The 12,780-nt window shown below is 40.9% G+C and overlaps 1 protein-coding gene across 2 annotated transcripts in view; it reads left to right on the top strand.

Annotated features, from left to right (window-relative positions):
- The window catches only part of CDH13 (cadherin 13), a 681,110-nt gene that overhangs the window by 367,672 nt on the left and 300,658 nt on the right, over positions 1-12,780 (top strand). The window lies entirely within an intron of this gene.

The following is a 12,780-nucleotide window of genomic DNA, read 5'->3' on the forward strand; positions in this document are numbered from 1 at the left end:
CATTTTAGGATAGAAACCATGCAGGGAGGGAGACATCAGAAAAAATATGTATTTTTCTTTTGTCTCTCTTCTGCTGGTTGACTGCAGCCATTTCAGGAAGGGTGGTGAGAGATGGGACAGATCACAGATTAGAGATATAGGAAACAATGGCAATTGTCAGCTTGTTATGCAAACACTCCCCTAACAAACAATTTCCTGGGTACACATTATGTTCAGAAGGCAGGACCTGTGGGCATTTACCAAATACCAAACCAAGCAAAATACAGCTCCTTCAAAACTTCTCTGAATTCTGTGGTATGGACAGGAATTGGAACATTATCAAGGGTTTCATTGTGTCCACAAATGCCACTTTGTTGACCTCTGTTCTAAAGGCAGTAGTACTGCCTGTAGAACCAAGGCTGCAGTACCTGTAGTAGCAGGATCAGACCATATATAACAAGGCTGTATGGGCCAGAAAATAGACAAGAAAGGAAGAACGTATTGTCAGAAAGTAGGAAGGCAAATTACAACTTAATGGTTCATCTCACCAACAAATTGTAGAGGCTATAGATCAGATAGTTGCAGAGGTTGGGTCTCTTGATTCTCATGGCACCGGGATTAGGAAGTTAGTGGTGCCTGTTATTCAGGGCTCCAAATTCAAGAGTGTTGGGATGTAACACTCCTTTTAGGTGTCAAATCCTGTATGGCCAAATAGTTGATCAAAGGGCAGCCTTCTCTCATAGTAAACCAAAGCATTCCCCATACTGGAACAATTACAGCACATCTTCAAATATAACCCCAATTTATTTCCTTTAGAATAGTCTCCCCCTGCTCTTAAGCCTTGCAAATCACATAAAACAATATATATTGCAGCATGCTAGATGAGCCAGAAAGGAGATGCAAATGCATCTTTTAATGGGCTGCAACTCTTTCTGTGTGACCCGTGATAATTCTGGTGCTCAGCAGGCCAGCCCGAGTCCCGTTGTGCAAGCTGCAGTCAAGAAGATCTGCAGAAGGAGAATGCTCAACTTGATTAGTCAGTCTTTGGAAAAACAATGAACTGGAATCAATGAAGATGTATTGTGAAGTCAAGAAAGCAGCAGGGTTCTGTCCCCCCTTTGATTTTTCTTGATACATGAAAGTATTTGAGTCTCTTGCAAAGTCTTGGGAAAGTTTCTTTTTTTTAAGAAATGCTTTCCTTCGTTTGGTGCTTATGAATTATTTTAAAAGCACAATGGAGATAAAAATAGGAGGAGATGACTCTCCATGGAAAGATATAAATATTTTCTGAACTGTCAGTGCAGCAGAATAGAATCCTGGTATTCTGCAAAGCTGGAAGTGATAAGTGGGTCATCTGGTTCAATGCAATAGGCTTGAGAGATGGGCCCAGCTCATTCAAATTACAATTGCAACAGAGAACTTCCTGCGGTACATTTTTTCTCTCCAGCAGAAGAATGATTTGCCACTTGTCTGGAGCAAGGAGCCATTAACCTCAAGTAAATGGCTGAGCTGGAAGCCTTCTAGGTAGTGTCACCATTAACTTCTGACTAAAACAAAATTTAATGTGAACTTGGAAGTTCTTGCTTGAGCAAGGAACTTTGATTTGACTACAAATCCCATCGGACCAGCCAGCATGACCTAGTATCAAGGGTGATGGGAGTTGTAATTCAAAAGACCTGGCTGGCACCAAGTTGGGGAAGGGAGAATTAATGTGTAGATGTTGTAGTTTTATCTTTTAAAAATAAAAACAGAGACAATTGCATTTTAAAAAAAGAAAGAGAAAGAAAAGGAGGGAAGGAAGGAAGTAGCACAGATTAACTAATGGAATTAGTTCCCACCTTTTCATTTAGACTCTCACAGACTTGGTCATTCACAAATTATTCTTCTAGTCTGAGTAAACAGCTTGCAAATCAATTCAATAAACAGGAATACTAAATCCAATTCTGTAGATGGAAGGCTATTAATACATTAACCACCCAATGTTTGTGACAGATAATTTATGGCTAACAATCAGGCTCCAAAGTCATTTTATTTTCCCCAAATTGAAAATGTGTTTTCGTTTCACGGAGTGTGCTCAGCTTAAGCGGGGGTTGAGGAAATCCCTTAATTACTACAAAATATTGTTCCACATAATATTGTACAAAATATTGAAAACAAAATCCCTTCTTTGGAAGAGCAGTTTTGTCTGGTACTTTCCAAAACATAGTGAAAGTCAAGTCTGTCTATGTGGGAACCAACATTTATTTTACTTACTTGTTTGCTTATTTCATATATTTATATGTCACTTTATAACTGAGATGCTTTCAAAGTGGCTTGCAACAGATCTAAATAATAAAAAGCCTTTAAACAGCCATAGGAATGGTCGGTGAACCTTTTTCAGGCCCAGGGTCTGCTCAACCTTCTGGGTACCACATGCCAGGGATGTTGGAGTTTTCTGAGTCCTGGGCCCTTGCAATATATGATAAAATGTGATAGCTCAGTGGCAGAGTACATGTTTTGCATTCACAAGGTCCTAGGTTCAACTCTCAGCATCACTAGGTAAGGCTGGGAAAGTCTCCCTGTCTGAAACACTGGAGAGATGCTGTCAGTATAAACAACACTGAACTAGATGGACTGTTGGTCTGATTCAGTATAAGACAGCTTCCTGTTTTCCTACTTTCCACGACTTTCCTGGGTGTCATTCATCTGTCACATAAAGTAGGCTCCCACTACCATCATTATTTGGTTTTTATTCTCTCCCCTACCCCCAACCTGATTTTAATAATCATGTTCAGTATCCCAATTAATCTCTCTCAGAGAAACAGGGGTGCTTTCTGGCTTCTTTGGTGGAGCTGTGGGCTTAATTGGTCTGAACGCTTCCTCTTATGTGTCACTATCTAAAGCTTGGGATCCTTGTCTGGGAAGACAGCCTGTCACCGCAAGAGAAGGAAATAAAATGAAACATGGAGAATGAAAGCTTCTTAACAATTGATTTCACATCCGGCACTTGTTAAACATTTTTCTTAGACAAATTTAAAAAAGAAAAAGAAACCTTTTATAATCTCTGATTTGTTTCTCTTTTCATAAAGGGGGAATTGCCTAGGTAAATTTTGTCAGGATTCCAATTTTCATGATGCCAGCTGAGTGGCATTATCAAACTTCTCCCCACCCACCTACCTTGCCCCGACGTCTTATGCCTGCAAAGTGTCAGTTTCCGATTGTGTTTGGTTTCAAAGTATTTGTGCTCTGAAAGCAGCTACATAAAAGATTTGTGACTGGCTGCTATTATCTCCTTAAAAGCTGGAGTGCTCCAAAAGGCTGGCTCCCCACCGCCTAATTCTGACTCTGGAGGTTTTAGAGCTGACAAGTCTCAAGCTTCTGATCAGAGTATTTTGTTGTCATATAGGCCCCACAAATTAGTCTGTTTCAGGAGAAGCTTGGGATCCCTTTGGTAAGTAAATGCACCCAGTTTTAAGAGGGACAGACTGGGAGAGCGTTATTGCCTTCATAAGAGAACGTAAGAATAGCCCTGCTGAATCAGTCCAAAGGTCCATCTAGTCTAGCATCCTGTTCTCTGAGCTTCAGGCATTTCGCATGCCTGCAAAGTATACATTCTGTCACTGAGCTCTGGCATTGTTCTGAACCAGTATTTTGGGTCTGATAATGATATAAAGGGGACGCAGATGGCACTGTGGGTTAAACCACAGAGCCTAGGACTTGCCGATCAGAATCCCTGCAATGCGGTGAGCTCCTGTTGCTCGGTCCCTGCTCCTGCCAACTTAGCAGTTTGAAAGCACGTCAGAGTGCAAGTAGATAAATAGGTACTGCTTCAGTGGGAAGGTAAATGGCATTTCCGTGCACTGCTCCGGTTTGCCAGAAGCGGCTTAGTCATGCTGGCCACATGACCCGGAAGCTCCCTTGGCCAACAAAGCGAGATGAGCACCGCAACCCCAGAGGCGGTCACGACTGGACCTAATGGTCAGGGGTCCCTTTACCTTTACCCTTTAATGATATAAACACATAGGGAGAGCCTTGCTGAATCAGGTCAATGCCCCATCCAAGCCAGCATAGGACAGCCTCAAGCAGTACCCAAGCACAAGAGTCCTCTCTTCTCTGGCTTCCAGCAGCTGGTATTCAGAAGCATTACTAGTCATGATGCAGAGCACATCATCCTCATCACCCATGAATTTGTGCAGTCCTCTTTTAAAGCCATCCAGGTTGGCGACACAGTCTCCTGTGGGAGCAAGTTCCATAGCTGAATGCACTGTATGAAGAAGTAAACAGCATTTCTGTGCTCTCTGTTCCACTGTGCCAGAAGCCGTTTAATTATGCTGACCACATGACCTAGAAAGCTGTCTGTGGACAAACGCTGGCTCCCTTGGCCTAAAAGCGAGATGAACACCACACCCCATAGTTACCTTTGACCCGACTTAACCATCCTTTACCTTTACCTATGAAGAAGCACTTTCTTTTTTCTCTATTGAATCTTCCAACACCCAGCTTCATTTATATTACTCTTACCTTTTCTCTAAACTAAAATATCCCAAACATTGCAACCTTTCTTCAGAGGAAAGTCACTCCATCTCCTTGATGATTTGGGTTATCCTTTTCTGAAACTTTTCTGACACTACAATATCCTTTATGAGGCGAGTTGGCCAGAACTGTGCACAGTATATGCAATGTGGTTGCTCCATAGATTTATAGAATGGCATTATGATGTCAGCAGTTTCATTTTCATTTTCACTTCATTTCCTAATGATCCCTAGGGCAGAATTTGCCTTTATACATCTCCTGCACACTGATACAGCAGAATGTTCATTCCGTATAACAATTAAATTAGACTGTAGTGTTCAAAGAAAACAGTATACCGGTACATACCTCTGAACACCAGTCCCTGGGGGACATATAAGGGTGTAGATGGTTTTTATCTTTGTGACATGATTGTGGGCTTTCTGGATATACGGTAAGTGGTTGTCCACTGGGTTAAGCTGGATGCTGGATGTATGTTTGGTCTAATCCCCCAAATATCTGCCTATGTTGCCGTTCCTGTTCTGTGGAACAGCATCCCTTTTGAAATTGGGCAGGCACCCAGTATCTGTATTTCCAGAAGATATTCTTGTTCCAACAGTCTTTCCCAGCTGAAATAATAGGTCCTTGTCACAAGTGTCTATTTTGTATTGTTTTAATTTTAAACTTATCTGCAGTTTTCATATTTGTGTGTTTCACTTTTTTCTGTTTACATCATACATCACCTTGAGACATGCCCATTATTGTGTTTTGGGTGGGAGGCAGGACACCCAATTCCTCACATGTTCATCTGTAGAACACAGAACCTGGCAACATGTGATTGTCATGTACCTTATTTTTTGTTAAATCATTTTACATACAGGCATCAAAATATGTAATCCAGTAAATGTCACAGAAGAATACTTTTGCATGGCAAAAATGATTATTTAAGCAAAAGCTGGATTTTAGCAAAGCAGCCACCTAAATAATTATTGTAAGGTATTAGACTCACAGCACACTTTTCCTTCTGAAAAGCTACCATCCAGATCAGAGGAGGTCCAGTCCCATTTAACTTCAAAAAATGCATCAGATCTTTCTACATCATTAAATGGGCCTTGGTGTGCTTTCATGTTCTCTGTCACATTTGGTTATGTAATATAATAAATCCTCTTGCTGTTTTCTCATCTGTTGCAAGGAGAAAGAGGTATTTTACTTTCTACCTGCAAAAGAAATATCCCTCTGAGGCTTGAAAGCCCATGCATGCCAGTGTTCAATTTCCATGCTCCATTTCCACATCTGTTAAACAAAATTTTCTTTTTAAAAAATCTGAACAAAAATTGTGACTTTTTGTGTTAATTTTTCCCAATATGTAGTCTTTTTTGCTTTTATTTGTATCATTTGGCTTAATAACTGCATCTCTGCAAGGAATTTTCCCCAATATGTTGTAGTTTTATACATTATTGTCGCTAACTTGTTCAATTTAGTGTACATGGTTTGATTGGAGAACTGAGTCACATAATTCAATGTATGAATTTCTTAATGAGTTTACTTATTAGTCCAAAAACTGTGAATTGGGTAGATCTGCATGAAAATGTGAACTGCACACATCCCCCCCATTCTTCCCAGTATTACATAACTTGTGCCAACAAAAACGTGTATCCTCCCCCATTTTCTCATTGCATATGAGTTCCACCAGGAAGCTGGGTTTTGCTGGAGCGAGACAGAAAAAGTGGGGGAAGAGCCCTGGATATGGCTTTAACAGCTAATGCATTTAGATCAGTGGTTGAGTCTTAAAATGATTGTCACAGGATGCAAACAACCAGAGTAAAATACATAGCAGTCACTAAAGAAAATGGATTGAGTACATAAAGAGAATGGGCAAATGAGAAGGTTAAATGGTGGCTGGCAACTCTTCTGTACAATCTGTTGCAGAAATTGAAATGTAACTATATTCAAGGGAAAGTAGAGCTCCAACTTTATATGGACAGCCACAGAGACAGCCCACAGGCCTGTGTGGAAGAACATTGTTAAAATCCAGTGCATCCTGTTCTGCCATCCTTGTTTATTAAAGGAGAAGCAGTTCCCCACAGTTGTGGTTTTAAAACACATATTAAGGATGTAACCTGGGTGTTTCTCAAATTGTGATTTCTGACGTTAGGATTGGTTTATATTCAGATCTTTGTGCAAAACCACCTTCTCTCTGAAAAGTGTTGTCAAGTAACACATGTTTCAAAGGGATCTTTATTGAAGCAAAGTACAGCCATATCTCTTGTTACGTTTGCTTCGTCCTGTGGCGACCCAGAAGTACTGGAAAGGGATACTTCAGGGTTTCGCCGCTCGCGCATGCACAGATGCTCAAAATGACATCACACGCATGCACAGAAGCAGTGATTCGTGACCCACAGATGCGGGTTGCGTTCTGCTCATGTTGCGAACGGGGCTCCGGAATGAATCCCGTTCACAATCAGAGGTACCACTGTAACAACACAGATTCAGCTTCAGGCACAAAGTTATAACAGCCCCGGCAACCAGGTTGTTCATCAGGGCAAGATGATCTGAGTATATTACACCAATCTTGGCCTGACTGCACTGGCTGCCAATTAGTTTCCAGATCCAATGCCAAGTGCTGGTTTTTGACATATAAAGCTTTAAATGGCTCAGTTACAGATAGGTAGCCGTGTTGGTCTGCCACGAAAGCTCATACCAAGAACTAACTTAGTTGGTCTTTAAGGTGCTACTGGAAGGAATTTTTTTTTATTTTAAATGGCTCAGGACTTCAATACCTCAAAAACTGCCTCTCCGTATTAACCCACCTGGGCTCTGAGATCATCATGTGAGGCCCTTCATGCAAGAGAGGTCTGGAGGGTGGTAAGAGAACTGGAGAACTGACCTTTTCTACAGTGGCTCCCCATTTGCAGAATGTTTTCCTCCATGAGGCTCGCCTGACACCTTCATTATATATAGGCACCAGGTGAAAGTGTTGCTCTTCAACCAGGCATTCAGCTGATTAAAAATCAATGGCTTTTTAAATTTGTTTGTGGGATGGAGGTTTATTGGTTTGTCTTTGTTTTATTATGTATTTTGAATTTTTATATTGTGAACTGACTGGTGGCAACTCATCAGAATTCTAGGCAGTGTTCTCTCCCAGCCCTACCTGGAGATGCTGGGGATTCAACCTGGTCCCTTCTGTAGCCCTTCCTAATGTGACTAATGTACATTCTCAAAATGCTTTCTAATACAGTGAGGAGGTGCAACAAAATACAGATTCCAGCTTATGGAATCTGAATTGCTCCCTCCTGTGCTGGAATACCTTGGGAGGTGTATGGCAGCGGCCATGCCTTGCAAGCTGTAAGATCTGCAGGTCAGAAAGGGGAATGGCAGAACACCTTGCACAGGAGACCCCTGTTTATATCTGTCCAGAGCTGGCCTGGAGTTTGTTTGAAAGTAGTGACTAGCTGAGCCTGCATCCCTCTTTCTGTAAATACACATGTTTGAGAAGCTAGACTTGGCAACTTACATAGTGACACGGTGAGCTTATTGATGCATGGAACTACTAGCAGAACATTAAACTGCAATCTGTTCTGTACAGAGACTTCTTCACTCTGCAAACTGATTATCCAGTCATTTAATTCCTGGGCACTCTTCTTTGAACAATGGAGTAAATTGCAGTTACACCTAAGCAGAGAGAAAAAACACGTGTGCCCACTTAATAGCCTAAACAATGTGTCAATATGATGAGGGGGTGAAGGGAAAGCAGTGATAGATGTGCAATTGTTTTCACAGTTAACATGTTTTTAATAGCAAGCATTAATCTGGGTATTAAAATATGATGGGTCCCTACAAAATTGTGGGAGGGTGTGGGAGGAATGCAGTAAGTTTAGGAGAAAACATGCCACTAACAGAATTGAGAAATTCAAGGGCATGCCTCTGGGCCTCATTGTTTTTCTTGAGCAGTAGCTATTGATCAATACAGTGCTTACTATGTGTAGAACATGCTTTGAAGTTCTGGATGCAAGCGTCTATGTAATTTCCCCAGCCTCTCATTGACTGAGCTACCTGAACTGAAATCTAAGAGGCAACTTAACTCCTAAATCCAGGTTGGCAAGGTTAGGAAATTGATCAGTTGAATTCTGAATAATAATAAAAATACCATTAACAGGGTAAGCAGGGAATATTTCCTAGGAAACTTGGAATTAATATCAACCCAAAAAGTGGTGGGCGGGGTAGGGATGCAGCCAGGCTTCTGAAGGAAATGTTCATTCTGTCAACAACATAGTTGGCAAAAAAGAAGACGATGGAGAAAACTTTTTCATGTCCTCTGGTAATGTTATGCATTTTAGCAAAGATGTAAAAAATGGAAATAAGCTGTGACTGCTTCCTCGCCACTGCCCCCCGCACCTAATTCTGTTCCATATATACAGACAAAATGTAATTTATTTTAGAAGACAGGAGATGCATTTCAAGGGGGGAGAATGTACTACTAACCACCGCCATTGGCATTATTTAACTTTGCAAATGTTTTACACTGGAAAAGGGCATTAATTGTGTTGATGTGCTTTGTGCAAGGCAAAGTCAACAGAATATATGCAGTTCAAGGATGCAGCAGTGGTGAGAACACAGCCAGAGCCAAGATTCATGCCTTTGACAGAGATTAGATCACAGGCATCTAAATTGTTTAGCTGGTCTTCCACTTCCCCATTTTCAGAGGGAATTAAACTATGTCTTTCTTTTAAATAACCATAGATCAATGGGAATAATGAAACAGGCTGCTGCCATCATTTATCTCTCGCAGAACCTTTGGATGAACTACAGTGGGTGGTGGGTGGGTGTTTGCATACACATGCAGCACATTATTATCAAAAACAATTTCTATATTGCATTTCATTTTGCAGCACCCTACTTTCCCCCTATATAGTGTGGGCTTCAGCTAGTTGTATTTTGGGGGGCTGCGTAGGAATTTCCTGGTTGGCTCTTGGGACTTCCTATTTCTGCCTACTTCACACTGTAGAACATATTCTCTTGAGTTGGCATTATTTGGCTGATTGACATTCAGTTTGGGCAGGTATGGAAATGTAAGATCTGAATTTACTGCAATCCTGGGGCATTCTGGGGGTGATCTATCACTCAGAGCCAGAGACTAGGTGGTAAGCGGGAGTTCCCATCACGTTGAACATTGGACAGCGGCTCCTTAGCAAGGAGAGAGGTTTTCTCCCCATCCTTGGCTGGGGAACACATAGTCTGCTAGTTTCCATGTCTAGGGAGTGAAGGATGCTTCCCTTGTTGTGTAAGCAATTCCCTCTGCCCCCATCTGTAATTTGGCAGATCCTCTAATTTGCTACTTTTTAATAAACATAACCTTTTTAAACATTGAATACAGGGTCTTGAGTTTTCTTTATGGGTGTGAGGGGAAACACTTTGTCTTTCCCCCATCATATCACTTGAGCAGTGTATTTTTTTAAAAGACTTTTAGCACTGATTAGAAGGGATAGATGTAGGTCACAGATAAAATTACAAGGAACCAATGAAGTTCATGCATGTATGATGCACCCTGTAGCTCCAGTGAAAAGGATCTCTGGTTGCCGGTGTCTGTCCGAGTTCCCTGGAAAAGCCACTGCCAGGTGTAGCAGTTAAGGATGGACTAGCTAGATGGGCCAGTCATCTGTTTCAGTGGAAACAGTTTCATATGTCCATTCAAATTCGCCTTCAGGAAACGAAATGAAACATAGAGACACAGGAAGCTGCCTTACCTGAGTCAGACCATTGCTCCATCTAGTTAAAAAAATAATAATTGGTAAAAGTTTTTCAAAAAGATTTTATTGAAGTAAAACAAATCTATACAATAAAAAGAACTGAAAAACATGATTTTGTTTACTGAATCTCTGGGACCATCACCTGAAAGCTCTCAGCTATCAGGAACTCTTGACATGGATGCCTCACAATGGAAAACCTTATAGCACTTGTGACGTTCACTATGGTATAAAAGTATATGGGGTTTAGCATTAGCTGGAAAAATGACTCATAAATTTCATGTTGTCAGAGGCCTGGAGGACCCTGAAAGGATCTATATAACAAATACAGATAGATACACAGTACTCCTTCTCCGAATTACAACATGAATTTTGGTTTTCCTAATGGTCTTAAGTACTTTACTCAATTGATATTAAGTCTCTCAGGGACAGACTGCTGCTTTATTTTATTTTACTTTTAATTCAGTATTTCCTGCACTCACTGGCAGTAGGTCTTTAGGTTTTCGGTCAGGGAATGCTACCTGGAGATGCCAGGAATCGAACCCGGGACTTTCTGCATGCAAATCAGTTACTCCATCATGAGCAATGGCCCTACCATATCACATTGGGTGCCCCAAATTGGTGTCATTGAAAAGACTTCCGTTTTGCAGGAGAAGAAGGTGTTTATAGTTCACAATTAAATTAACTAATATTCAGTATTTTTGAATCCACACATGTGGGTGGGGGTGGGGTGCAGTGTTCTTGCTTTATGGGACATGCACTCCTTCCAAACATTTCTGAGGAACATTTCTGAGGAAGCGGGGAAATGAGGTGCCCCTCCCCCTTTCAGAATTGCCATTATCTCGGGCAACATTTTTCATTAATCTCGTTACTAAACTAACCCAGCTTCCCTGTGGAAATTAATTACTATGGTAGCATCAGGAATTTTAATTTCCATAATATACCAGTGAGATATACTGCTGTTTCTTTATATATGATCACACAGCGGGGCAATAATCTATTGTAATGAGCTTTATTACAGAGAGAAGGGGACAACAACATTTAATTAAAACCAGTATAACATGTTCTGAGAAGTTGCTTTTGAGTTCCCCGTTGCCTTTGGCGGGTCCAGATTTGGCAGTCTTAATTTGCAGCATCAGCCTGATGACTCGGGCTGTAAGCCTGACTGCCCCTGCTGCGTGGTGGCAGGGGAGGAAGAGGAGGCAGGTGACTGAGCTGGTGCAGCAATGAGGCCCACAATGGCCTGATGTTGGGCCTCATGACAGCAGCAGGGCTGGCTTGTTCCCTCCCTAGCCTAAGAATGCTCAGCTTCACAGCTCTCTGCAAGCAGCAAATTCACTTGCCCATAGCTTCAATGGGTGAAAGGAGAGGTCTATATTTGTGGAATGATGCAGAGAGGCTGGTATGGTTGGATAGAGTTGGAAAAAACCTGTTGATTTCAGTTTCTCTCTGTTTCTATTCCACCTGCCTGCCTCCCATCTTAAGATAAATTATTTACATTTCTGCACCAGTTTGCAATTATTATTATTTAAAGTCTGACTGGAAATTCATCAGCTTTCCCCCCTAGAATATACATTTTTAAATGCAGCTCTGCCTACGAATATTTTTGTGTGCGCCAATTTCCTCTTACAATGCATTTTTATGATACCTTCACTGATGTATTCGAACTTCTCAGAATTTTGCAATGCAGTTATTCAACCAAGAAATGTGTACAAAAATACGTGTATTCAGGCAAAGTGTGCATAAAACTTCATAATATTGGTGAAAACAACGAACAGATATTATGCATTATAGTAGGGAACATTGCTTTGCAAAAAATAAAAATGGGTATAATATACAAAATTGCATACAGACGTGTATATAACGAGAAATTTGTAGCAAAATGGTGGTGAATTTTCATGAGGATTTTTTTTTAAAAAAAGAGCAAACTGATGTGGACATGTGGAAAACTGAATTTAAGACTGAGAAACTGAAATTGACAGATAAACCCTTTGCTACTTATGAAAGAGGGCAGACCATCTTGGCAGATCCATACCTTGATTTTTCTACGATTTAAGTATTGTAAAGTCTTCAGGACTGGGGTGAAAAATAAAGAAGGAAATGCACATTTCTCAGGTTCTTCCTGTTTCCTGCATGGCAGCTTATTAATGCCCATTTTAAAAATGCAAGAAATGGAAGTAACTGTCAGGGAGATGACATAAGTTGCCACCAAAGACCATAAATGCCATGAAGTCCATTATTTCTTATTTCTAAATGAAAGACGTGGGAATAATTTATGAGTTCTGGGGTGGGAAATTGCTATCAACCAGCATGCTGCGTAGGGGGTGCTCCCTTGAATTCTACTCTCATGGTTATCTCTTGCTTTCCAATTGTTTGACTACTATTGTTCCCCCCCACATAATTGTAAGGAAATTCTCTAATAAATTCTTGGTGAAAATTAACTGTCAGTTAGTACTCCCAAGAATAATAGTCTTTTATTAGAAGCATGACTATTATGTGGTGTACGGTAATTTATAATATCATGTTTTACCAACCCCCGTAGGATTTTTCTTCGGTTTTTGCAGCTGTT

Source organism: Podarcis vaucheri (genome assembly GCF_965113315.1).
Source record: "Podarcis vaucheri genome assembly, chromosome: 7".
Lineage (NCBI taxonomy): Eukaryota > Metazoa > Chordata > Lepidosauria > Squamata > Lacertidae > Podarcis > Podarcis vaucheri.